The sequence below is a fragment of the Dipodomys merriami genome, unplaced genomic scaffold (assembly GCF_024711535.1).
Source record: "Dipodomys merriami isolate MVZ:Mamm:240054 unplaced genomic scaffold, mDipMer1.0.p SCAF_1894, whole genome shotgun sequence".
Lineage (NCBI taxonomy): Eukaryota > Metazoa > Chordata > Mammalia > Rodentia > Heteromyidae > Dipodomys > Dipodomys merriami.
Window position 1 is genome coordinate 23,265 of NW_027203264.1, and position 24,334 is coordinate 47,598.

The window sequence follows — 24,334 nt, forward strand, 5'->3', positions numbered from 1 at the left end:
TGAACAAAGAGTACAGAATTGTTCAAGTCATTTTCCTTCTTCACAGAAGGGTGCACTATCATCCTGGCCCCCCAGAGCGAGGCAGCACACCAAATGGGGGGATCCACTTGGTTTTCATCCCAACCTAGGAATGATATTGTCCCTTCTCATGTTGCTAAGGTGTCAGGATCACATCTTTGTAAACAATCGGTTACCAGGGTAATAGGGTCATAGAAGGAAGACAAGTCATTCTAACCATCAGTGGACCATCCCTAGTCAGGAGGCAGTGTACTTTGGGAGGCTATTGCTCAAAAGCAAACATCCTTTTTACCTGTTAATGAAACTGCAACTCCACTGCACCTCACCTTTGTCATTACAACAACAACAACAAAAAGAAAAAGAAAAGGGTGTTTTGGACTTTCTTGTCAGGACTGGCTTGAAAACACAATCCTCAGATTTCAACCTTCTGAGTAGTGCCAAGGTTTTTTATGAGACAATTCTCTCAAATTAACCACCAAGAAAGAAGCAAAAAGAAATAAAGAAAAGTCCAGGACTTGAGCTGAGGTTCAACTGGAAGATCATGGACAGCACCCATGCCCTGATTTCAAACCTATGACCAGCACATCATCATCATCATCATCATCATCATCATCATCATCATCATCATCATCATCATGTGAATAAAAAGACTGTAAGAGCCTATTAAGAATATTAAAATTGAGGGCTGGGAAGTTGGCTCAGTGGTAGAGCTCTTGCCTTGCATGCATGAGGCCCTGGGTTTGATTCCTCAGCACCATATAGCAAAAAAGAAAAAAGCTGGAAGTGGCTCTGTGGCTCAAGTGGTCGAGCGCTAGCTTTGAACTGAAGAGCTGAGGGACAGAGCCCAGACCCAGAGTTCAAGCCCCATGACCAACCACAAAAAAAAAGAATATTAAAATTGAGTGAGCCAGGCACTTTTTGGTGGCTGACATGTAATCCCAGTTAGGAGCATGAAATCTCAGGATGGTGGTTAAAAGCCCACCTGGGCAGGAAATTCCATGAGGCTCTAATCTCCAACTAACCAGCAAAAATGCCAGAAGTAGAGCTGTGGTTCAAGTGGTAAAGCAACAGCCTTGAATGAAAAAGCAAAATAACAGTGACCAGGCCCAGATACATAGGGTAGGACTACTAATAATTAATCAATTAAATACAAAACACAAATAAAAATCAGAGTGGAAGATGAGCACAAAAGCCAAGAGAATTGGTGGTTTACACCTGGAGCTCAAGCTACACAAAAGACAGAATTTGAAGATCTGGGTTCCAAGGCATCCCAGGCAGAAAAGTCCCTTACGAGTTTGTGAGTATGTATCAGGTAGGGGTCTTGAACCCAGGGCTTGAAATAGAAATTCTTTTTTCTTAAAGGTAGCATTCTACCACTTCCTTTCTTTGGGGGATGAAATGGAGATAAGTTTTACGGACTTACCTGCCCGGGCTTTCAACCCCAATCCTCAGATTTCAGTTGCTGATACAGTACTCTTATATTCTATGAGATTTTTATCTTCCATGAACTGCCAAAAAGTAAAAGAATCCAGAAGTTGATCTGTGTGGCTCAAGCCACAGAGACTGCTTGCTTTGAGGGAAAACGAACAACAAAAACCCTCATACACAGTGGACCTGCCCTGGTTTCAAACCCAGGAAGTGACCAGGCCCTATGTTCAAGCCCTAGGACCACCACCACCAGCAACAAAAGAATGACTCAGGGACAGGGACTAGGCCCTGAATACAAAGCCTAGAAACAGCATTAAAAATAAAAGTAAAACAAATTCAGAGACTGTGGCTAGGCTCCAGAGTTCAAGGTCTAGAACAAGCACCAGGACACACACACACACACACACACACACACACACACACACACACACACACACACACACACACGAAATGAACAATATAATAAGAAGGCAAAAGAAGAAGAGAGAAGTCAATGAAATATTTTTAAGTAGTGGCTCATGCCTATAATCCTAGCTACTTTGGAAGCTGAAATTTTAGGATTGTGGTTCATAGTCAACCTGGGCAGGAAGCTCCATGACACTAGGTTTTATGTGTGCTAGTCCTGGGGCCTGAACTTGTGCTGTTTTGCACAAGACTAGAACTATTCTACTTCCATGCTCTTGGTGATTAATTGGAGATGAGAGTCTCAAAAACTTTCCTGCCCTGGCTGGCTTCGAATCACCATACTCTGATTTTAGAACCTGGCTAATGTCCCTGTCTTCCCATGAGAATCTTTCTTTTTTTTTGGTTGGTCATGGGGCTTGAACTCGGCGTGCACACTGTCCCTAAGCTCTTCAGCTCAAGGCTAGTGCTCTACCACTTGAGCCACAGGGCCACTTCTGGTTTTCTGGTGATTTAGTGGAGATAATTGTCTCATGGACTTTCCTTCCCAGTCTGGCTTTGAACTGCAATCCTCAGATCTCACCCTCCTGAGTAGCTAGGATTACAGGTGTAAGCCACTGGCACTCAGCTTTTTTTTTCTTTTCTTTTTTCGTTTTTGTGGGTTGTGGGGCATGAACTCCAGCTCTGGATGGTGTCCCTTAGCTCTTCAGCTCAAGGCAAGTACTTTACCACTGAGCCACTTCCCAGCTCCTCCATAAGAAACTTACCCCTTATGAATCACCAAATTTGTTTTACAAAGCCAGATGTTGAAATGTGGCTTAAGTTTTGGAGCCTGCCAGCCTTGCTCAGGACACGGGAGAGAGACTCCAGCACAGTGACCTTGCCCTGATTTCAGGTTTAGGAAGAGTCACCACTCCCTGTGTTCCAGCCCTAGGACCAGAACCAAATAAATAAATAACTCCCACATTTTCACTGTATTTGATGTTGGGGTAATTTGTGAAGGTGAAGGGAAAAAACAAATTGTTTAAATAGGGTTACAGCTAGACCTATTGCAACAATGAGATGTACAAGAAATTATTTCAAAAATGAACTTTACAACTTTTGCCTGGTGGGGGTGGTAGAGAACATTATATAAACAAAGCCATTCATGCAGCTGTTGCTCAAGCTGTTAAAGTATGCTAACCTTGAGAATAAACAATACAAAAAATGCTTCATTCACAATGGCCCTGCCCTGACTTCAAGCCTCAGGAGAGTGGCCATGTCATGAGTTGAAGCCCTAGCAACAAAAATGAAAATAAATAAATAAATAAATAAAGCCAGAACTTTATCTGTGGCTCAAGCCATAGACACTGCTAGTCTTGAGAAAGAAAAGGGAAAAACCTCAGACACAGTGGCTCTGCCCTGATTTTATGACTAGCAAAAGCTAAGGCCCTATGTTCAAGCCCTAAGACCAGCAATGAAGAAAAAAAAAATACAGCAACAACAAAAACTCAAAAAAAAAATGCCCAAGTCCTGAGTACAAACCATAAGAGCATCACCTAAAATAAATGCAGAAAGAAAGAAAAATACATAAAGAGCCACAATTTGAACTGTCTTGAGGTGGGAAGCCTACTAGTCTTGAGAAAAAATTAGGAATAATGACCAGGCCTGGAGTTCAAGTACTATAACAAGCTCAAAAAAAAAAATCTGTTGAGATCCAAAAGGAGTCTCTCAACATGAAGATAGGCTTGACTATCTCACTGGAACATCTTGTGGCTGAGTTTACAGAACCACTCTCAGAAATCCGACCCTTTCATCCTGCCTTATGCAAACATCCTGCAGCTGCTAATGACCACCCTTTCACCCTGCCCTACGCAAACATCCTGCAGCTGCTATGGCCAATGAAAAAGCTTCCTTAATGGCCAATTTAAAAGCTTCCTTATTCCAAGCATATAAATACCCCTGTGTGAAAAATAAAAATTTGCAGCTTGATCAGAATCCCTGTCTTGCTGTCATTCTTCATGTCTCTTGTCCCTTCATTCCTTCTCGTTTAGGTTCATCGCCCTCATTGACGTCCTGCAGGTTGGGACAAAAATCCACAAAAAAAAACTTCAAAACAAAAACCTCAGAAACAGTGGCCAGCCCTAATAATAAGCTGGATGACCCAAACTTATGAAAAAGTGAAAAAGAATAATAAATTAATGAAAAGAAGGACAAAAATATTAGAGCCAATTCAAGATTTTAAAAATATGGTTCACACCTATAATCCTACCTGCTCAAATAGCTGAAATCTGAGCATTTGTGGTTTGAATCCAGCCTGGGCAGGAAAGTAAATGAGAATTCTTTTCATTTATGCTACTCCTGGGCTAAAACTTGAGTTTTACTCAAGGGTAGAGCTCTACTGCTTCCTACCTGTTGCTGGTTAATTGGTGAAAAACGTCTCATTGATTTTCATGCCTAGAATGGCTTTGAACCTTGGCTCTCAACTTTCTTTTTTTTCCTTATTTATTTATTTTATTTTATTTTTATTTTTTTGTGAACACACTGTACAGAGGGGTTACAATTACATGGGCAGGTTAATGTGTACATTTCTTATCAAGCATTGCAGCCTCCTCCTTTGTTTACACTTAACATCCCTTCCCAGCCTCCCCCCCATCTGCCCACCCAATCCTCCCCGCTAGCCCCCCCACCAACATTGTAAAGCTCGTTTTCGACATGACAATTTGTACTTCTCATTGTTGCAACAGGTCTACCTGTATCCTTAAACGACTTGTTTTTTCCCATCTCCTACACAAGTTATACTGACATCAAATATAGTAAAAGCAGGGTTATACTGTGGGGGAGGGACATACAAAGCTACAAAGAGATAATCTTATAAATGCGTTAGAAACAAATGCATGAAAGGAAAAAAAACATTTGAATACATATCTAAGGATTCATTTTCCTAACATCACATTATCTGACCTTTTCCGCTTGACTCATACATATACTAGATATTGCAAATAAGGGAAACCATGGGACCTATGTTTCTTTGGGCCTGGCTTACTTCACTTAATATAATGTTTTCCACGTTTTTCCATTTCCTAACAAATGGGGCAATGTCATTCTTTCTGATGGAGGCATAGAATTCCATTGTGTATATATACGACATTTTCTTGATCCATTCATCTACTGAGGGGCATCTGGGTTGGTTGCATATCTTAGCTATGGTAAATAATGCTGCAATAAACATAGTTGTGCTAGTAGCTTTAGTGTGGTCTTGTTTGTAAACATTTGGGTAAATGCCCAAAAATGGGATTGCTGGGTCATAGGGGATCTCTATGTGAAGTCTTTTGAGGAACCTCCATACTGCTTTGCAAAGTGGTTGAACAAGTTTACATTCCCACCAACAATGAAGTAAGGTTTCCTTCTGTCCACATCCCCTCCAGCATCTGTTGTTGTTAGAGTTCTTGATTTTAGCCATTCTAACTAGAGTGAGGTTGTATCTCAATGTTGTTTTGATTTGCATTTCTTTTATGGCTAGGGAGGTTGAGCATTTCTTCATGTGTCTATTGGCCATCCTTCTTTCTTCTTCAGAGAAGTTTCTCTTTAAGTCTTTAGCCCACTTATTTATTGGGCAGTTGTTTCTTTGAGGATTTGTTGTTGGGGGATTTAATTTTTTGAGTTCCAAGTATATTTTAGATATGAGACCCTTGTCTGTTGTATGGCTAGTGAAGATCTTCTCCCAATCCGTGGGCTTTCTATTGATCTTGCTAGCTATGTCCTTTGCCATGCAGAAGCTCTGCAACTTCATGCAATCCCATTTGTCCCACCTTTCTTTGATTTGTTGTGTTTCCGGGTCTCTATTCAGAAAATTTTGGCCTGAGCCGAGGAGACCTAGGGTTTCTCCTATTCCATCCTGTAATGTTTTCAAAGTGTGTACTTTGACTTCGAGGTCTTTGATCCATTTGGAGTTGATGCTGGTGCAAGGTGATATATAAGGATCTAGCTTTAGTTTTCTACAAGTAGTTAACCAATTTTAGCAGCACCATTTACTGAAGAGGCTGTCTTTCTTCCATTCTATTGTTTTAGCTCCCTTATCGAAGATTAGATGTCTATAGGTCTGTAGGTTCATTTCTGGGTTTTCAATTCTATTCCATTGGTCCTGATGTCTGTTCTTATGCCAATACCAAGCTGTCTGGATAGTCATCTTGGCTTCCTGTAGTACTTTTTTTCTTTCTGTATTTTTTGACTGTTGTGGGGCTTGAACTCAGGACTTTTGTGCTGTCCCTGAGCCTCTTTGTACTCAAGCCTTGTGCTCTACCATTTGTGCCATAGCGCCACTTCTGGGTTTTGAGTGCTTAATTGGACATAAGAGTCTCACAAGGACTTTTCTGTCTGGGCTGGCTTCCAACTGAGGTCCTCAGATCTCAGCCTCCTGAGTAGTTAGAGCCATAGGACACTTATCTCACTTGTTAGGTTTTAAAAAAAGAGATAGCCGAGTAAGAACAGCACCATGCATGTGCTATTCAGGTAAGGGACTAGTTTTATTCAGTAGACCTGCTGGGACCAGGCAAGGTTGGCACTCCACCTGGCTGGGAAAAGCCTTCGAATGAGAGAGAGTTGGGAAAGAGAGGAATGAGAGAAGAAAGAGCTAGAAAAGAGCAGAGAGAGCAGAGAGAGCAGAGAGAGAGCAGAGAGAGAGTGTCTGGGCCTGGGCTAGGCCTTACCTAGGGTACGTGCAGAGAAAGGTGTGGCCACATCAAATTCAGATATGACCTCAGTGGATGCAAATGTGACTTCTTCCAGGTGTCCCAGTTCCCAAGGTAATGCAGTTACTGGATGGAGACTTTGCTGTGAGGAGGGTGGAGTCTGCTTGCCATCCAGGAGCGGACCTTACAATATTAACCACCAAAAAAAAAAAAAAAAGATGAGCTATGGCTCAACTTGTAAAACTTCCATCCTAGAGGGGGGAAAAAGCCCAACACCTCAAGAAGACTGGCAGGTCAAGCCCTAGGATCACCATAAAAAATGAAAACCAGGGCTGGGAAGGTGGCTCAGTGGTAGAGGGCTTGCTTGCTTTGGATGCATGAGGCCCTGGTTCGATTTCTCAACATCACATAAGCAGAAAAAAAAGCTGCAAGTGGTGCTGTGGCTCAAATGGTAGAGGACCTGGAGCTGAAATGCTGAGGGATAGCACCCAGGCCCAGAGTTCAAGCCCAATGACCAGCCAAAATAAATAAATAAATAAAAGCCAAATACAAAGAAATAAAAACAACAACCAAAAATAAAAAGGAAGAGTTGTGCACTGGCTAAAGATGTAGTGCTTGCTAACTTGGGGGGGGGGGCGGAGGGGGAGAAAGCATGGAGACTGGAGACTGGCCAGGCCACTTTGAAGCCCTGGGATTAACACAAAGAATAAAAACAACAACAAAAAGGCAGAAAGTGAGCTTTGGCTCAAATAGACTATCAGCTTTAAATAAAAAACAAAAACTAAACAACACTGACCAGGCCCTGTGTTCAAGCCCTAGGTCCAGAACCAAAACATAAGAAAAACCTAGCCAGGTGCCAAAGGGTCACACCAGTAATCCTAGCTACTCATACTCAGGAGGCTGAGTTCTATGGATCACAGTTTGATGCAAGGAAGGAAAGTCCGAGAAACATAATAGACTACTTAGAAAAAGCTGGAAGTGCTGCTGTGGCTGAAGTGGTAGAGTGTTAGCCTTGAGCAAAAGAAGCTCAGGGACAGGGCCCAGGCAGAAGAGTTCAAGCCCCAAGGTCGGCAAAAAGGAACAAAGAAAAAAGAAAGTGAGTAATTAAGCTGTGGCTCAAGGTATGAAGCCTGCTAGCCTGGAGAAAAAAGGTAAAAAATGTAAACAAAAGTATTAAAAAATTATTCCCAGAACCACATGCTCCAGTGCACATTTCCCTACATCCTTAGTGTGCAGACAACCAGGCCAATGCCCCTGCTATATCCTGTATCTCTATTTCAATTTGAAATTATTTGAAATTTCAATTATTTGAAAACTGCCTTCTGAGAATTGCCACATAGGGACCACATTGAGAATTATTGACCTCAAAAATATTTATTAACATGATTTCTTTTATTCTTGTGATTTTTCTATGTCCTCATCATTACTTCCCTAGCACCTAGCAAATTACCTAGTATAAAAATATAGAGACATATCTGCTTATTGAACATCTACATGTATATTTGGGATAATAAGCTAGTTTATATAGGGTCATCAACACTGAGCAATTTTTACAATGGGCCTCATACTTTGTAAAAAACAAAAACAAAAACAAATAACACAATTTAACCCTCAAGAACTCTACATTTGCTAGTCAGCAGTCACTCATACCTCTAATCCTAGCTACTAAATGGAAGCAGGTGCTTGTGTTGTTAAAAATAGTAATGTTATAAAGGAAAAGCAGAGAATTATTATAGACTATAGGAGATCAAGTATACACAACTATATATAATTCATGATCATGTACTGGTATTAGTACTGGAGAAAAAAATGAGAGGGCAGAATTGAGCCAATTGTCAAGACTGAAATATAGACAAAGATTAAGCAAAAGTATGGCATTGTGATTAATTTACTGAAGCCGGTAACTACTGTGGATATGTAATAACAGGACATTTTTATCCTGAGGAGAGCAAGATTAAAATATGTAGGAATAGAGGACTATGATATATACAAGTTAATCTCAAATGTATGTCCACAAAGAGAACATACACACAAATAAGTGATTAAGCGAAAGAAGGAAAATGTTAACTATAGTGAATTTTCATAAAAAGCACACAAATACTGTTTATATTCTTTTTATGACTTTTCTTAAATTTGACCATTTTTAAACAATACTAGATTGAATAGTGAAGAGATGCACTTGAACTGCAGAAGATGAGTTCCCGAGGAGTGTTCTGAGAGGGTTTCATGGAGAAAGCAAACATTAGGGGATAAGAATAAAAGATCAAGTGTTACCATATGAAAAATTATGGAAATCCAAACATTCAGACTACAACAATAAAGTACCAAGAGTAAGAAAGTTCACAGACACAGAAAATAACTCAGGGCTACTGTGGGTTGAGGTAAGGAAAGAGGCATGAATGGTTTAATGGCCCAAAATTTCTGTCGAGGGTGATGGATATGTTTGGGATAAGATAAAGGTGATGGTTCTACAATACTGGAAATGTACTGAATGTCACTGAATTGTGGTTATAATAATAAATGTTATTACTATTTCCCTATAAAGAAAAAAATCATCCCATTTTAGAGGCTACTGTTTCCAGGAAACTCTCTGACATTATATACTCACAGGAAACTGTACTCTTTTTTTCTTACATTCAGTAGATTTTAAACATGTATTTCTTTATGTTTTTTTTTTCTTTTTGAGTTATAACCCTGCTAGAACAGGCTGGCCTGGAACTTTCTGCTACTTTGTTGCTTGAGGAATGTCTTTCTTTTACCCAAGACATTCCATAACAAAATTTATTTTCTAATAACAACAACAACCAAAAAGATCAAGTATTAGGGTCCTTACCCTAGGACTTAGGAGCAAACAGGACATCCTGATTATATCAGTTCCCTCTGTCCAGAGAGCATTGTGTGCCTGGGGCGTACTGGTTTACAGAATGTCTCCTGAGCCTGGGAAAGATAGGGATAAAAGGAAAAAGCATCCCATGTCCTGTGCATGAGCAGGCAATGGAATATATGTTGTATTAAATATTTCTCTGGATATAGCACCTCCCTGCCCACTCTGACCTTGGATATGCACATAGCTCACAAGTCACCAACAAAGAGCAAGGCTTTCGCTCTTACTTCCATATCGTAAATGGTTACTATCTCAGTTTTTATTCACTGAAGTGTCACAAATGAATCTCAATCACCAAGAAGTAATAACTTACCCTGGCCAGTTTGTCTGATTTGCAGGAGATGTGTTGGTAAAAACATCTGTTATCTCTTCAGAAAAATCTTCATCCCATGAAAAAAAATAAAGTTTTACATGAAAAACATTCCAGAAAAACTGCTGAGGATCACAAGAAAGGTGAGAAGGAAGAGGAGTGAATGCAGCAGAAGTATGCATAACAATTTAATGAGCATGGAATATGAGTGCTTATAGAATTTTTTCCTTTCCTTCTCAAGTTTTTATGATGCATTGTTATCATTATCCAGTCTTTTACTATTAAACTTAAATGCCCAATTAAGACAAACATTTCTGAGACTTTTCTTCCACCACTGGTTAAGCTGAAGCTACAGGCGTTAGGGATAATAATAATCACTCGGCCTTCTGAGATTTCTGGGCAGACTTTGTGGCCTTGCCAGCTCCAGCAGACTTATTGTCCACAGCTTTGATGCCACACAGCAACTGTCTCCTATCACAAACAGCAAGATGACCCAAAGGAGGATAGTCAGAGAAGCTCTCCACATACACAAGGCTTGCTGGAACCATATGAACCATGACAGCATCACTAGACTTCAGGAATTTAGGACTAGCTTCCAACTTCTTACAAGATCTCTGTTCAAGTTTCTCTTTCCACTCAGGAAACTTGCAAGCAATTTAAGCTGAATGACAATCCAGGACAGAGGCATAGTTAGCACTGATTTGGCCTGGATGGTTCAGGAAGGTCACCTGAGCAGTGAAGCTAAATGCTTCCTTGGGATCATTCTTGTTGTCATCACAAACGTTGCCACACCAAACATCTTTGGCTGACATGCTTATAGAATTTTTTTGTGTATAGTATGTCGATAGATGTTCTTAATGGGCTTATAAGAGAGGTGGGCATTATCACACGTTGGCAATAAAGATAATGAAGGCTGGAAGAGGTCAAGAATTTCCACAAGATTTCTTAGCAAAGGTTAGGAGTTAAACCTTGGCCTCCACTCTCAATGCTCTTTGCGTCACATTACAGAATAATGAATGGAGAGTATGAAGCAGATATTGTATAAAGTAAATGGAATTCAGGGCTGGGAATGTGGCTTAGTAGTAGAGTGTTTGCCTAGCATGCATGAAGCCCTGGGTTTGATTCCTCAGTACCACACAAACAGAAAGAGACAGAAGTGACCCTGTGGCACAAATGGTAGAGCACTAGCCTTCAGCACAAAGAGGCTCAGGAACAGAACCCAGGCCCTGAGTTCAAGCCCCAGGACCAGAAAAAAAGAAAAGAAAAAGAATTTAAAAAATGGAATTCAAGTTATGGGAAGAGTTTCAGGCAGAGAAAATGAGTGCCAAGATTAGGGGGTGAAAGCATAGCAGGAAGTTTAGTATGATCACAGCATTTAATGTAAACAAAGGAAAAAAACAACAAAGTAGGATCCAGCAAAGACTGGGCCTTTACACCCTAGTAAGATTCCAAAGATTCTAACGAAGAGATGAGGAACCACTGAATGATTTTTAGAACAGAGACAAGTAAGATCAAATTTAAATCAAAGGAAGATAATTTTAGTGGCTGAGTAGAGAACTGATCAGCACTAATCTAGGAACAAAAAAGGAAGTAAAATTGAGGGAATAATCCATGATCCAAGTGAGCAAGGTGATGTTTAAATCAGCGGGAGAAAGGATTAATGTTGGAAGGGTGCTAAGGAAAATGTTATCTTGATGATGGGAAAGCAGAACACCTCACTGAAGAAACATGCAAACATATGGGTAAGTCAAGAGCAAACTATAATCAAGACAGCCAAACATACTGTCAGGAAATATTCCTTCTCTCTTTACACAAATAAATCCTATCCATTCACTCACTTTGAGACCAGCCTAAGGTTTTAGCCTTTAGAATCTATATATTTTTTAATCAGCAGTCTATAGCTTAAAGGGCAAATTGTTACTGCTTTATCTGACCATTGTCCCCAAAATTTCCCGGGATTGGCGGGAAGAATGTATCATAGCTCATTTGTGCCTCTCCCTTGGCATTTAAGAGAAAGAATTAAAATGACTTAGCAATCCCAAGTATAAGATGGATTGTGAAGCTGATCTCATTAATACCATCCTTACCAATGTAACTCATTTAAACAACATTTAACTATATCCTAATATGAATAAAAATCTAAAACCTGACTCGTAGGTTGTCATCCAACTAAATCCTACTGGGTGCAAGAAATTAATCTGAAAATATAATGACATACCTATATCACAAAATATTGACAAAATGATCCAATAGCATGCAGAATTTTTTTTCACTTATATTTATCTCATTCTGTTCTAAAAAATTATTTAGTGTGTACTTAGAATGTAAATAATATTCCAATATATACATTTAATTTACAATGTTCAGATATACAATGTATTATGTTTGAGTGTTAATAAACTTATTTTTTGGTAAGTGTTGTGAACAAAATGAGGCAGGTCACTGCTGTGGCTCATGCCTGTAAACCTAGCTATTTGAGAGGTTGAGAATGGAGGATTATAATTTGAGGTCAGCCTTGGCAGCACAGTTTGTGAGATCCCTTCTCAGCCATAGCCTGTTATATTAGTATGTGCTCATCCTCCAACACTAATGTGAGAGTCCAAAATTAAGAGGATCTCAGTTCCAGCCCAGCATGGGCAGAAAATTTTAGGAGATTCCATCTCAACAGAGAGGCTGGACACAGTGGCAAGTGTCTGTGATCCTAACAATGACAGGAAGATGAAATCGGTAATTGTAGTTCAGGCATGCATCTTCCGATTTTGGGAGAGTCCTTCCTTTTTCCAAAGTCCCTCCAAAGCCCACACTTTATTCCTTTATTTATTTATTTTGTTATTGTTGTTTTTGGTGCCAGGACCACAGCTTGAACTCAGCTGATGTCTTACTAATCTGAACCACAACACCAGTCTGTCTTTTTCTTGCTAAGTGGAGATAGATCTAAACAGAATTTTCTGCCTGGCTGGCTTTAAACGTCCATCCTCCAGGTCTCAGCCTCCTGAGTAGCTGATTATAGTCGTGAGCCACCAGCACCATCCTACATAATTTCGATGCAACTTCTCCTCATCTCAATGCCAGTCACCAAATGCAAAGCCTCAGGCAAGTACTGTACCATGGAGTTACACCCCTAGCCTAATACTGGGCCACAATCCTGCCCAATATATACTTAATTCTGTGGAAAGTATTTGGTAGTGATCTTCCACCATTGTTTTACTTTGTTATGATGGTACTGGGGTTTGAGCTCAGCTCACTCAAACTTAGTAAGCAGACACTCTACCACTGAGCCATGCCTTGGGCCCTGCTTTCCCTTGACTATTTTCAGGGAGAGTATGGTTTCCTGCCTGGATGCATGCCTGAACTACAATTACCGATTTCATCTTCCTGTCATTGTTAGGATCACAGACACTTGCCACTGTGTCCAAAAATGCTGATAGAAAAAGATGACCAACACTACCGCAACAGCAGGTTCCTACATTTATCCCCCGTCAGCTACATCCGTTTTTATAGTACTTCATTGAGATATCATTAAATGCCAACATCACTGCTGAATTCTCAACAAATATCACTGAGGAGGGCTGGCACAGAGTGAGAGGAGTTGGGCAGGAGTCTCTTTTCAGAGTCATTTCTGGTGAATATATTAGACAAAAATCCAACTGTTTAGAAAATCCTTCAGAGTCCTCTGAATGGTATTTAAAGTTCAGGATTCCCATTCCTACACCAAACAGATGCTGATTACATGAACAAATGCAGTTAATTGCACAAAAAAAGTTTATAAATAACACAACTGTCATATTGAGGACTAATTAGAAAGAATGCAACTATCTAAACACATCACAATGGCTTTATGTGTTTCCTAAGTTAAGACTTCTAAAAAGCAGATTTTTTAATCTATTATATCTTTGGAATCATTAAAATAATTACCATCCCTTGCTTATGACTATTATGCCACTTATTGAATACATTATTTCATTTTTGTTTTGTTTTGTTTTGTTTTTGCCAGTCTCGGGGTCTGAACTCTGGGCCTGGGCACTGTCCCTCAGCTCTTCAGCTCTTCAGCTCAAGGCTAGTGCTCTACCACTTGAGCCACAGTGCCACTTCTGGCTTTTTCTGCTTATGTGGTACTGAGGAATCGAACCCAAGGCCTCATGCATGCAAGGCAAGCACTCTACCACTGAGACACCTTCCCAGCCTCTGAATAAAGTATTTCATTTAGTACTTATTTTAACAACCTGTAAGGAATTAGATTGGGTTACCTTACAGATGAGAAAAGAGCTCAGTATCACAGGTCACATGGCTTTAGTAAAAGACAGATCTTTATTTTGACTCAGTGGATAACTCCAAAGCCCATCATAGTTAACTGCCATCTCAATACTTCAGAAGAACATTAAGAACTTATGTTCAAAAAATCTTTTTTTCTTTTTTTGTGCAAGTCCTAGGGCATGAACTCAGGGTGTGGGTGCTGTCCCTGAGCTTCTTCAGCTCAAATCTAACACTCTATCACTTGAGCTACAGCTCCATTTTGGGCTTTTGGTAGTTACCTGGGGATGAGTCTCACAGACTTTGCTGGTGAGCTGGCTTTAAACCCATCCGGGGTCTCAGTTTCCTGAGTATCTAGGTTTACAGGTGTGAGCCACCAGTACCTGGTCAGAAAACATTTTCTAATCAGGAATCAAGCTTTTACATAGACTAAGGAATCATTTATTAGTAAGATGTTATACAATTGTCTAGTCTGACTTCTTAAACACGATGCTGAAGACAACAAACAAAAAAGAAAATGTCCCAGTCTGCATAAAATCCATACTAAAGGAGTAAGAAAAGTTTCTCACTGAGAAATATTTGCTTTGTAGAAAACTTGAAGACTAGTTATTTTACAGTTGATGAGAAATAGAAAAAAATCAAATGAGGTTTAGAGATATCAGTGGCAAGCACACTGACAGTTCAAAGAAGTAAAACAGAGAGCCATCTTTAAAAGCACTGACATTTGGAAAATTTTAATCTGGCAGCTCTCAAACATGCTCGTCTCAGGACCTCTTAATACTCTTAAATTTTGAGAGCTCCCAAAGAGCTAATTAAAAAGGTAAGGTGGCTCAGTGGTAGAGTGCTTGCCTTGCATGCATGAGGTCCTGGGTTCGATTCCTCGGTACCACATAAGTAGAAAAAGCCAGAGGTGGCACTGTGGCTCAAGTGAGAGAGCGCTAGCCTTGAGCTGAAGAGCTGAGGGACAGTGCCCAGACCCAGAGTTTAGGCCCCGCAACCGACAAAAAAAAATGTAAGTAGAGCCAGGAACTGGTGCCTCTCACCAGTAATCCTGGCTACACACTCAGGAGACTGAGATCTATAGATTGCTATTAAAAGGTAGCTGGAGCAGGAAAGTCAATGAGATTCTTATCTCCAATAAACCACTCAGAAAACAAAACAAAACAAACCCAGAAGTACAACTATAACTCAAGTGGTAGACTGCAGCTCCGGATCAATGCCTAAGTGCTGAATTCAAGCCCCAGGACTGGCACAAAAATAAATAAATTAAATAAAAAATAGGGGATACACATGCATTAGCATGTGCACGCACACACACAAGAGAAACAGACAGATATGTTAAAAAGTAGAACTCAGGTAATGAGCAAAGCATCAGGTATTGAGTCCTAGTTTCACAACCCAAACAAAAGAAAATTTAGAACTCAAGTGCTTATGGTAGTTTTGTAAATTTAAGAACAAAAACACTGGGGATGGGAAGGTGGCTCAGTGGTAGAGTGTTTGTCTTGTATGCATGAGGCCTTGAGTTCAATTACTGAGCACCACATAAGCAGAAAAAGTTGTAAGTGGCGCTGTGGCTCAAGTGGTAGAATACTAGCACTGAGCTAAAGAGCTGAGGGTCAGCACCCAAGCCCAGAGTTTACTCCCCACAACTCACCAAAAAGAAAGAAAAGAAACACTACTTATTAATATACGCTTATTGAAAAACACTGTATTTTCCAAAAAAGGTAAAATTTCAGCAGAATAGTCCCATTGTTTTACATCTTTAATAAATCTCTTCATCCTTTAGCCTAATGAAAGACACCTGTATTCTCTCATCTGCTTTTATACTGTCTGTTGGGTTATGTTGTTTCAAGTATATGCAGAAAAACTACCTTACAAAGTCACTTAGTTAGAAAAGGAAGAAGTATTTTAGTTGCCTTCTCAGATTATCAATAAAGCTAATGCTGGCATACTCCTTAATATTACACTAAAACTCAACTAGTGGTCATCTCTTAAAATTTAGTTGTAATGAGATACATAGCAATGAGCCTGAAGCTATACCATAAGATTTTCTGCTTGGATGTATTAAATTAAAATCAGTTAGTCTTTTCTTTTCTTTTGCCTGTACATGATTTGCTAACATCACACATTAAATAATGGGAAAATACTCACACCGAGTGACACAAATCTTCCAAATGCTGACCAACTGTCCTGAAATCAATGAATATAGCTGTTATTATCAACACAGATTTCATCAGCATAGTCTGTAAACAGCACTGGGAAGCTACAAAGCTCAACAGAGCAATAAATACATTCTACAAAATTGAAACTTAGTTTGAATGTGTATCATGACTCATACATCGTTGCTTTTCTCATTGAAAAGGCTCATTTCATTCACTTTTAAGAAATGTTCACCAAATAAAATTCTAGTCTCTATGACCACTTGTATACTTCAGAGTGAAAATGTCATTCCATGGCAAAGTAAATAGTTCATTTAAACACTACAAATGGGCTAGGCACTGGTGGCTCATGCTTGTAATCCTAGCTACTGAGGAAATTAAGATCTAAGGATCATGGGTCAAAGCCAGTCCAGACAGAAAAGTCTGTGAGACTCTTATCTCCAATAAACTACTCAGAAGAAGCCAGAAGTGGTGCAGTGGTTCAAGTGGTAGAGCACTACCCATGAGCAAAAAAGCTTAGGGCAACATCCAAGCCCTGAGTTCAAATCCTAGGACCAGCTTTAAAAAAAAGACAAAACTTAGTTCATTGGATTCCACTTTCTTAAAATAGCCAATTAGCAGAGAATATGTCTTAGAAATATATCTAATTAAATGTTAAAATTAAACAACCCTTAAGATTCATTTGTCCAGAAATTACATTTTATACTAACTGCCACATTACCTAATTACTATAAAAAATGAGCAGCTTCAACATTCATATTTTCTAAGAGATACAGGCTTTAAATTGTGGAGGCAGGGAGGGGGAAGAGTGCCACTCACGTTTTAGGTACTACCAACTTTTCTGCCTCAATTCAAGATGGAATTAAGGATCCCACAAGTCATGAGGCACAGATGAAGTATCCAGAGATATAAAGAAACATCAGCCAAACTGAGGACAAACTCTGAAAAAGCAATCTTTAACTGTAATCACTGGCAGGGGTGTATGAACAATATCAGTATGAGGGATGATAAGAGAAGTCTGACAGGGAAAAAAAAAAGAAGACATAAGCAAGAGGCTGACGTGTTTGAACACCTAGATGGGGGAAAGTTGCAAAAAAAATTCTACATGAAAATTCTTACTGCAAAAAAGAGAGAGATGCAGGGTACCAGTGGCTATCCCTGTCAGACTGCTACTAAGGCAGCTGAGATCTGGGGATCATAGTTGGAAGCCAGCGTAGGAAGAAAACTCCGTGAGACTCCTATCTCTAATCACACACAAAAAAAAGCTGGAAGTAGAGGTGTGGCTCAAGTCCTTAAAGGTCTAACTTTAAGCAAAGAAGGTCAGGGACAGCAAGCAGACCTTGAGTTCAAGCCCCAGGACCAGCACAGGTGTTGTGCGTGCACACACACAAACACACAAATCACTCTAGTAATAATAAATAATCTAGTAATAATAATAATAATAATAATAATAATAATAAATACCCTAGTAATAATAAATACTCTAGTAATAATAAATACATTGCATCTTCCCACTCCGATTCTGAATTTTCATATTACCTTTTTTCTCTTCTTCCTCTTCCTCAAAAAATTCTGCTAGGGAAAATGCTTCTGAGTTGTTCTAATTCAAATATTAGAGCCTCTAATTCTTCTCCACTCAGAGAGTTAAGGAAAGATTTCACCTGAATGAAAATAATAAAATATTGTGTAAATATTAATGAAAAAAATCTCATAAGGAGAAAAGACTGAAGAGCTCATGCCAGCACAGCTCTGTGTGTGTGTGTGTGAGTGTGTGTGTGTGTATGTGTGTGTGTGTTTGTGTTGGTCCTAGGGCTTGAACTCAAGGCCTGGGTGCTTACCTTTTGTGCTCAAGTCTAGCACTCCATTATTTGAACCACAGCACAACTTCCAGGTTTTTGGTGTTTAATTGGAGATAAAAGTCTCACAGACACTCTTATCTGAGCTGGCTTCCCACCATAATCATCAGATTTCAGTCTCCTAAGTAGCTAGGATTGCAGTACCCAGTTCTAATTTTTTTTTATTTTTTACAGATCCTGGAGCTTGACCCGGGAGCTATCCCTGAGGCTCTTTGTTCTCAAGGATAGCGATATACACTTGGAGCTACAAGACTACTTCCAGCTTTCTGAGTTGTTTATCAAAAATAACCTGTCTGGTCTGGCTTTCAATTAACCTCAGATCTCAGCCTCCTGAGCTAGGATTAGAGCCAGAACTAATTTTTTTAATAACCGTAACACTAGGATAGTGTTTATTACTAGGATACGGTTTAGTAACAGTAGCACAGAAGACGCTAACAGAGCTAAAAACAAGAAACCAACATCCCTGGCTCTTTCTCCCTCCTTTCTTCTCCAACCCTTCACTTCTGAGCTAAACCAGCAGCTGCCCACAGAGGCTGATTCTCTAGAGAGATGTATGCATTCTACGGCTGTATCTAAAAAATGCCCCCGGTTGTTTCATTTCTCCTATCTCTGCATGGTGAGTGGGGAGCCCAAGGCCAGACAGTTCTTTGCTTCCCAAAGTAACATGCTCTGCTACACTGGATTTGCCCACCAGGGGTGCTGTTCGCTGAGAGCCCTGCCCACAGAAATTCCACAGGCCACTCAAGTCCCCTCCCTGGGCCTTTGGCTTCCCTACCCCAAAAACTCAGGTTGAAGGAATGATTGTCAGTCCACATTCCCTACAACCACATGCTTTCACCATTATTCACCATATTCCACCCATCTCATCTATTAGGATCCCTTCCATCTTTCTACCGTTTCTCTCACATTTCTTTTTTTCTTTTTTGGCCTCGGTCGTGGGGCTTGTACTCTGGGCCTGGGCGCTGTCCCTCAGCTCTTCAGGTCAAGGCTAGCGCTCTAACACTTGAGCCACAGTGCCACTTTCGGCTTTTTCTTTTTGCTTATGTGGTGCTGAGGGCCTCAGGCATGCAAGGCAAGCACTCTACCACTGAGTCACCTTCTCAGCCCCACACATTTCTATGACCTTTTTAATTACAAAGAAATCAATAGAAGAAAAATAGAGCCAAAAGAAAGCATTACGAAACTCTGAATACTTTCCATCTCTTTTCCACTTGGAGGAGAAACTGTTGGTGTTCAGGAGAAAGGAATTGAGGTTCTCAGGAAACTACAAGAAGGCAAGAGGGCTGACAAGAGAAAGAAAACCATCCTTAAACATGAATGCAAGGGTAGGAATGTCGCTTAGTGGTAGAGTGCTTGCCTAGCATGCATGAAGCCATGGGTTGGATTCCTCTGGACCATATACACAGAAAAAACTGGATATGGGGCTGTGGCTCAAGTGGTAGAGTGCTAGCCTTGAGCAAAAGGATCTCAGGGACAGTGCCCAGGTCCTGAGTTCAACCCCCAAGTCTGACAAAAAAAAAAAAAAAAAGAATGCAGCCAGGTGTCAGTGATACACACCTGTAATCCTAGCTACTTGGGAGGCTGAACGGATCTGAAAATCACTGTGCAAAGTTTGATCCCTTTTGCCCAGAGACACCGGCACCCATTTATCTCAAGGAAAAGCAACAAAGGCCCTTCAGGGATGCTATAGGTCTCTAAGATTGAAGCCTCCCCGCCCCCACTTCTGAAGGACATGAAGGAGACACAAAGCTATTGTGCAGATGGCATTATCTCTGAAGAACACCTGGCTATTGTGGGAAGGAGATGCACAGGGGGTCAAGGATGGAGATGATCTACAAAGTGCGTTCTGTTGGAGATCAAAGAAGGATCGCTTCAGAGGAACTTCACACTTGGAGAATCCAAAAAGGAACTTATGTCAAGATGGAGGAAACCCACACTTTCCTTCTGTGGCCATCAAAGAGATGCCAAGGTCTCTGCTGTGTGCTTTCCCATTTTCTCACATACTGCCTGGGTCCTATAATAGCCCACACTATGTAATCCTCACCACTAAATTCCCATGAGAATTCACCTCAAGTGAAGGTAAAGTCTACTTTGTACTGTGTGGGCTATGGCCCTAAGCAGGATATAAATCCATCCAAGACATGTTTACAATCTGGATCTGAAGCAAAAACAAAACAAAACAAAACAAAACAAAAAACCCATGGCCTGAATCTGGATGCTAGTGGCTCATGCCTATAATCCTAGCTCTTCAGAAAGGCAGAGACCTTGGTTTGAAGCCAGCCTAGGCAGAAAAGTCTGTGAGAGCCTGATCTCCAATGAATCAGCAAAGAATTGGGAACAGGAGCTGGGAAGGTGGCTTAGTGGTAGAGTGCTTGCCTACCATGGCTGAATCCCTGGGTTCAATTCCTCAGGGCCACATACACAGAAAAGCCAGAAATAGCGCTGTGGTTCAAGTGGTAGAATACTAGCCTTGACCAAAAGAAGCTTAGGAACAGTGCCCAGGACCTGAATTCAAGCTCCACGACTGGCAAAAAAGGGTTGGAAATGGAGCTGTGGTTGATATGGTAAAGTACCAGTCTTAAGCAATAAAAGCCAAATGAGAGCTCCAGGCCCTGAGTCCAAGCCCTAGTACTAGCACAATTATAAATGCACACGCACACACACACACACACACACACACACACACACACACACACACACACAGAGTTTAGAAGGGGGAAGAAATGAATTAGAAAGGGTTGAGAGAAGGTTGAGACGATATGAATTCCTGCTGATCTTGTCACCACAGTGAGTCAGGCAAAAGTTCTGTTTCCTTTCCAGCTATGCTGACTCACTCCTCTAGAGGTAGAGATAGGAGAACCATAGTGGAAGGCTAGCCAAGACAAAATTTAGTGAGAATCTACCGAAAAAGGAGGAAGAGGAGGACGAGGAGGACGAGGAGGAGGAGAAGGAGGAGGAGGAGGAGGAACAGGAGGAGGAAGAGGGGGAGGGGAGGAGGAGCAGGAGGAGGAGGAGGAAGAGGAGGAGGAGAGAAGGAGGAGGAAGAAGAGGAGGAGGAGGAGGAAAAGACACTGGTGGCTCACATATGTACTACTAGCTATTAGGAGGCTGAGATCTGAAGGTCAAATTCTCAGCCAGCCCAAACAGAAAACCCTCTGAGTCTTATATCCAACCATCCAGCAAAAGACAGGAAGTAGAGGTGTGGCTCAAGGGGTAGAATGCCAGCCTTGAGCCTCAAAGCCCTGAATTCAAACTATAATACAAATACTTAAAAACAAATCCAGACATGATAATGCATGACTATAATCCCAGCTACTCTGGAGGCAAAGGTAGAATGACTGTGGTCCAAGGTCAGTAGGAGTAAAAACATGATACCCCTATCTGAGGGAAACAAAGAAAGAAAGAAACCCCAAAAGTAAACAGGACTGAGGGTATAGGTAATATAGTAGAGTACTTGCCTGGTAAATGTGAGACCTTAAATTCAATCCCAAGCACCACAAAATAATCCAGTTTTGTTTGTAGTTTCTTAGGTATCTCTGGGAAGGTATGTGGAAAAGAGATTTCCCAAATAGAAAAGGGACCCTCTGGACACTGGTGGCTCATGCCTTTAATCCTAGCTACTCAGGAGGCTGAGATCTGAGGATCACAGTTCAAAGCCAGCCAATGCAGGAACATCTGTGAGACTCATCTCCAATTAACCACCAGAAAACCAGAAGTGTGCTGTGACTCAAGTTGTAGGGAACTGAAGAGCTCAAGATCAGTCCCCAGACCCAGAGCTCAAGTCGCATGACTGACAAAAAAAAGAAAGAAAAAGAAAGAAAAGGGAACCCTACTAGATTTTCCATGCCCCACTGTGACCCTTGAGGAAATTAGATTAACAATACAAGCTTGAAGTCATTCACAAAACCTCACACAAGTTAGCTGATAGTACCTTGCCAGTTGCCAGGAGTGGGAGAATTTGACGGCTTCTGCCAAACAGAGAATTAGGGGCTTCGTAAGTGACCTTCATGTCTCTATGTGGGTTGGAGCTCCTCATTCACAAACTGGTCACTTGGATGAAGGGTAGCCTAGCAACTTCTCTATTATCCTTTTATTGTTTTTCTTCTTTTTTTTTTTTTTGCTACTGTTATCCAAGAGTGGCACAGTGGATCTGGATTGGCAAAGGAGTTTTGTGACATGGAAGTCTGCTCTTCGTGATCCTATTTAAGATATTCATTCTGGTCATAGATTTACCAGAAAGAGTCACTTTTTATTCCCATACCTATTTACTTCTCTGAGGCAGAAATGTTTACTCTACATGTGGAAAAAAGAAAAAGAAAAAGAAAGTGTTAGAAAGAAGGCAGTTCTGTGGGTTTTTGAAACAGTTGACTCAACTTCTTGTGGTTCAGCCCATTATTTGTTGTTATTGATGTGGGGCTTGAACTCTGGTCCTGGGTGCTGTCCCTCAGCTCTTCAGCTCAAGGCGAGCACTCTATCAGTTGAGCCATAGTGCCACTTCCAGTTTTCTGGTGGTTTACTGGAGATAAGAGTCTCACAGACTTTACTGCCCACGCTGGCTTTGAACCAGGATCCTCAGCTCTCATGTCTTCTGAGTAGCTAGGATTAAAGGTGTGAGTCACCAGCACCCAGCCAGACTGTTTATTTTTTAGGCGGGTTATACCCTCACTCCTAATTCCAGCTTAATTTTTTGAATATATTTTCTAACTTCCCTATTACCTTACCCTGCCTATATTATCCCAACTATGGTTTCTTTTGAATTGTTAATAGATTGCAGAAAATTTAGTAGAAATCATATCTTGAATTTGGAGGGTAAGCTCATGCAAACATGTTTGCCAGTCCTGGGGATTGAACTCAGGACCTGAGCACTGTCCCTTGATCAAGGCTAACACTCTACCACTTGAGTCATAGCTTCACATAGCTTTTTGGTGGTTCATTGGAGATAAAAGTTTCATGGGCTTTCCTGCCTGGGTTGGCTTTGAACCACAATCCTCATATCTCAGCCTCCTGAGTAGCTAGGATGACAGATGTGAGCCACCAGTACTTGGCTCATATATTGAATTTTCAATGTGAATCTTTTCTCAGGCTGATGAATGGGATTTTCTCCTGCAAAGCTGAGAAGAGACAGTACCTACAACTTCAGATCAGCCCAGCAATTCTGAGTTAATAACTAACCACTCTAGCACACTGTTGCTAGGCAAAGATATCCAGTAGTCAGGGTGAATTAAACACATTTTCCAACACACAACATTTTTGCTTATAATCATCTTTTCACATACAACTCCATCACACATTAGGGAGCACCTGAGAAAACTCAAACAAGGCTGGGGAAAAGAAAAAAAGACAATTACAATTCGGGCACTGATGGCTCACAACAGTAATCCTAGCTACTCAGGAGACTAATATTTGAGGATCATGGTTCAAAGCCAGCCCAGGCTGGAATGTCCTTAAGACTTTTATCTCCAATGTACCACCAAAAAGCCAGAAGTGGAACTGTGGCACAAGGGGTAGTATACTAGCCTTGAGTAGAAAAATTCAGAAACAGAGCCCAGGTCCTGAGTTCAAGCCTCAGGACCAGAACATGCACCCGTGCGTGATTGCGTGCATGCATGCGTGCACATGTGCACGCACGCACGCACACACACACACACACACACACACACACACACACACACACACACACACAAAATGGCTCACCATTTCCTTCCCAAGATACCTGGCTCCAGAAAGCACCACAGCATCACTATTTGCAGTGCCCATGAGACAATCGACATCCTATAAAAGACAAGTGTTGTGTTTAGATCAAATGTTTGCTCTTGTATGTAAAGCATGGTTACCTTGACAATGAAGGCCACCCGTATGAAGCACTAAGCACTGTCCCGTATGAAGTTTGCCATGTATGTCAATTCACTTCATCCTGGCAGTAATTAGCTTGAAAGGAAAGCTATGATGCTCTCATTTAACAGAGCAGAAAGTTGAGAATGAAGGAATACAGGATCTTACTCATAAACAGTCCTTAAGATGGTGACAGGCCTGTAGCCTGGGTAACCTAGTTCTGAAATCAAGTTCCAAAAAGAATGTCCTCATTATAATGACCTCACAATTCTAGTTGACCAAGAACTCAGGGAGGGGCAACGATGTGTGCCAGGGGAAGGCAGCAAATGTGATAATCTTGGTGATGGGCTGGACCTATCAGTTGTGAAATAACCAAAAAACAACTTGGAACACATAGGAGTGAATTCAGCAGGAGCATCTGCTCCAGGTCTCAGCAGGAAACAAATGCCCCATGGAAAGCCCAGTACTAGTAGATCATGCCTATTATCCTAGCTATTCAGGCAGCTGAGGTTTGAAGATCAAGA

General features: G+C 40.9%; 1 long non-coding RNA gene across 6 annotated transcripts in view; it reads right to left on the reverse strand.

The window, feature by feature from the left end:
* Nucleotides 1-24,011, reverse strand: part of LOC138830330 (uncharacterized) — a 40,603-nt gene extending 16,592 nt beyond the window's left edge. Inside the window, exons 1-10 of one of the 6 annotated variants that reach the window (XR_011372999.1) lie at nt 23,979-24,011; nt 23,673-23,750; nt 21,910-22,271; nt 17,662-17,783; nt 16,115-16,153; nt 9,716-9,782; nt 9,352-9,455; nt 6,537-6,701; nt 2,616-2,778; nt 1,442-1,526 (exon numbers count right to left, since the gene is read on the reverse strand). This is a non-coding gene — a long non-coding RNA (uncharacterized lncRNA). Of the gene's footprint in view, nt 1-1,441; nt 1,527-2,615; nt 2,779-2,961; nt 3,904-6,536; nt 6,702-8,645; nt 8,732-9,351; nt 9,456-9,715; nt 9,783-16,114; nt 16,154-17,661; nt 17,784-21,909; nt 22,272-23,672; nt 23,751-23,978 lie in introns of those variants that run through there. The other 5 variants (XR_011373001.1, XR_011373002.1, XR_011373000.1 and 2 more) reach the window with 5 other exon arrangements.
* Between the last annotated feature and the right edge of the window lie 323 nt (nt 24,012-24,334).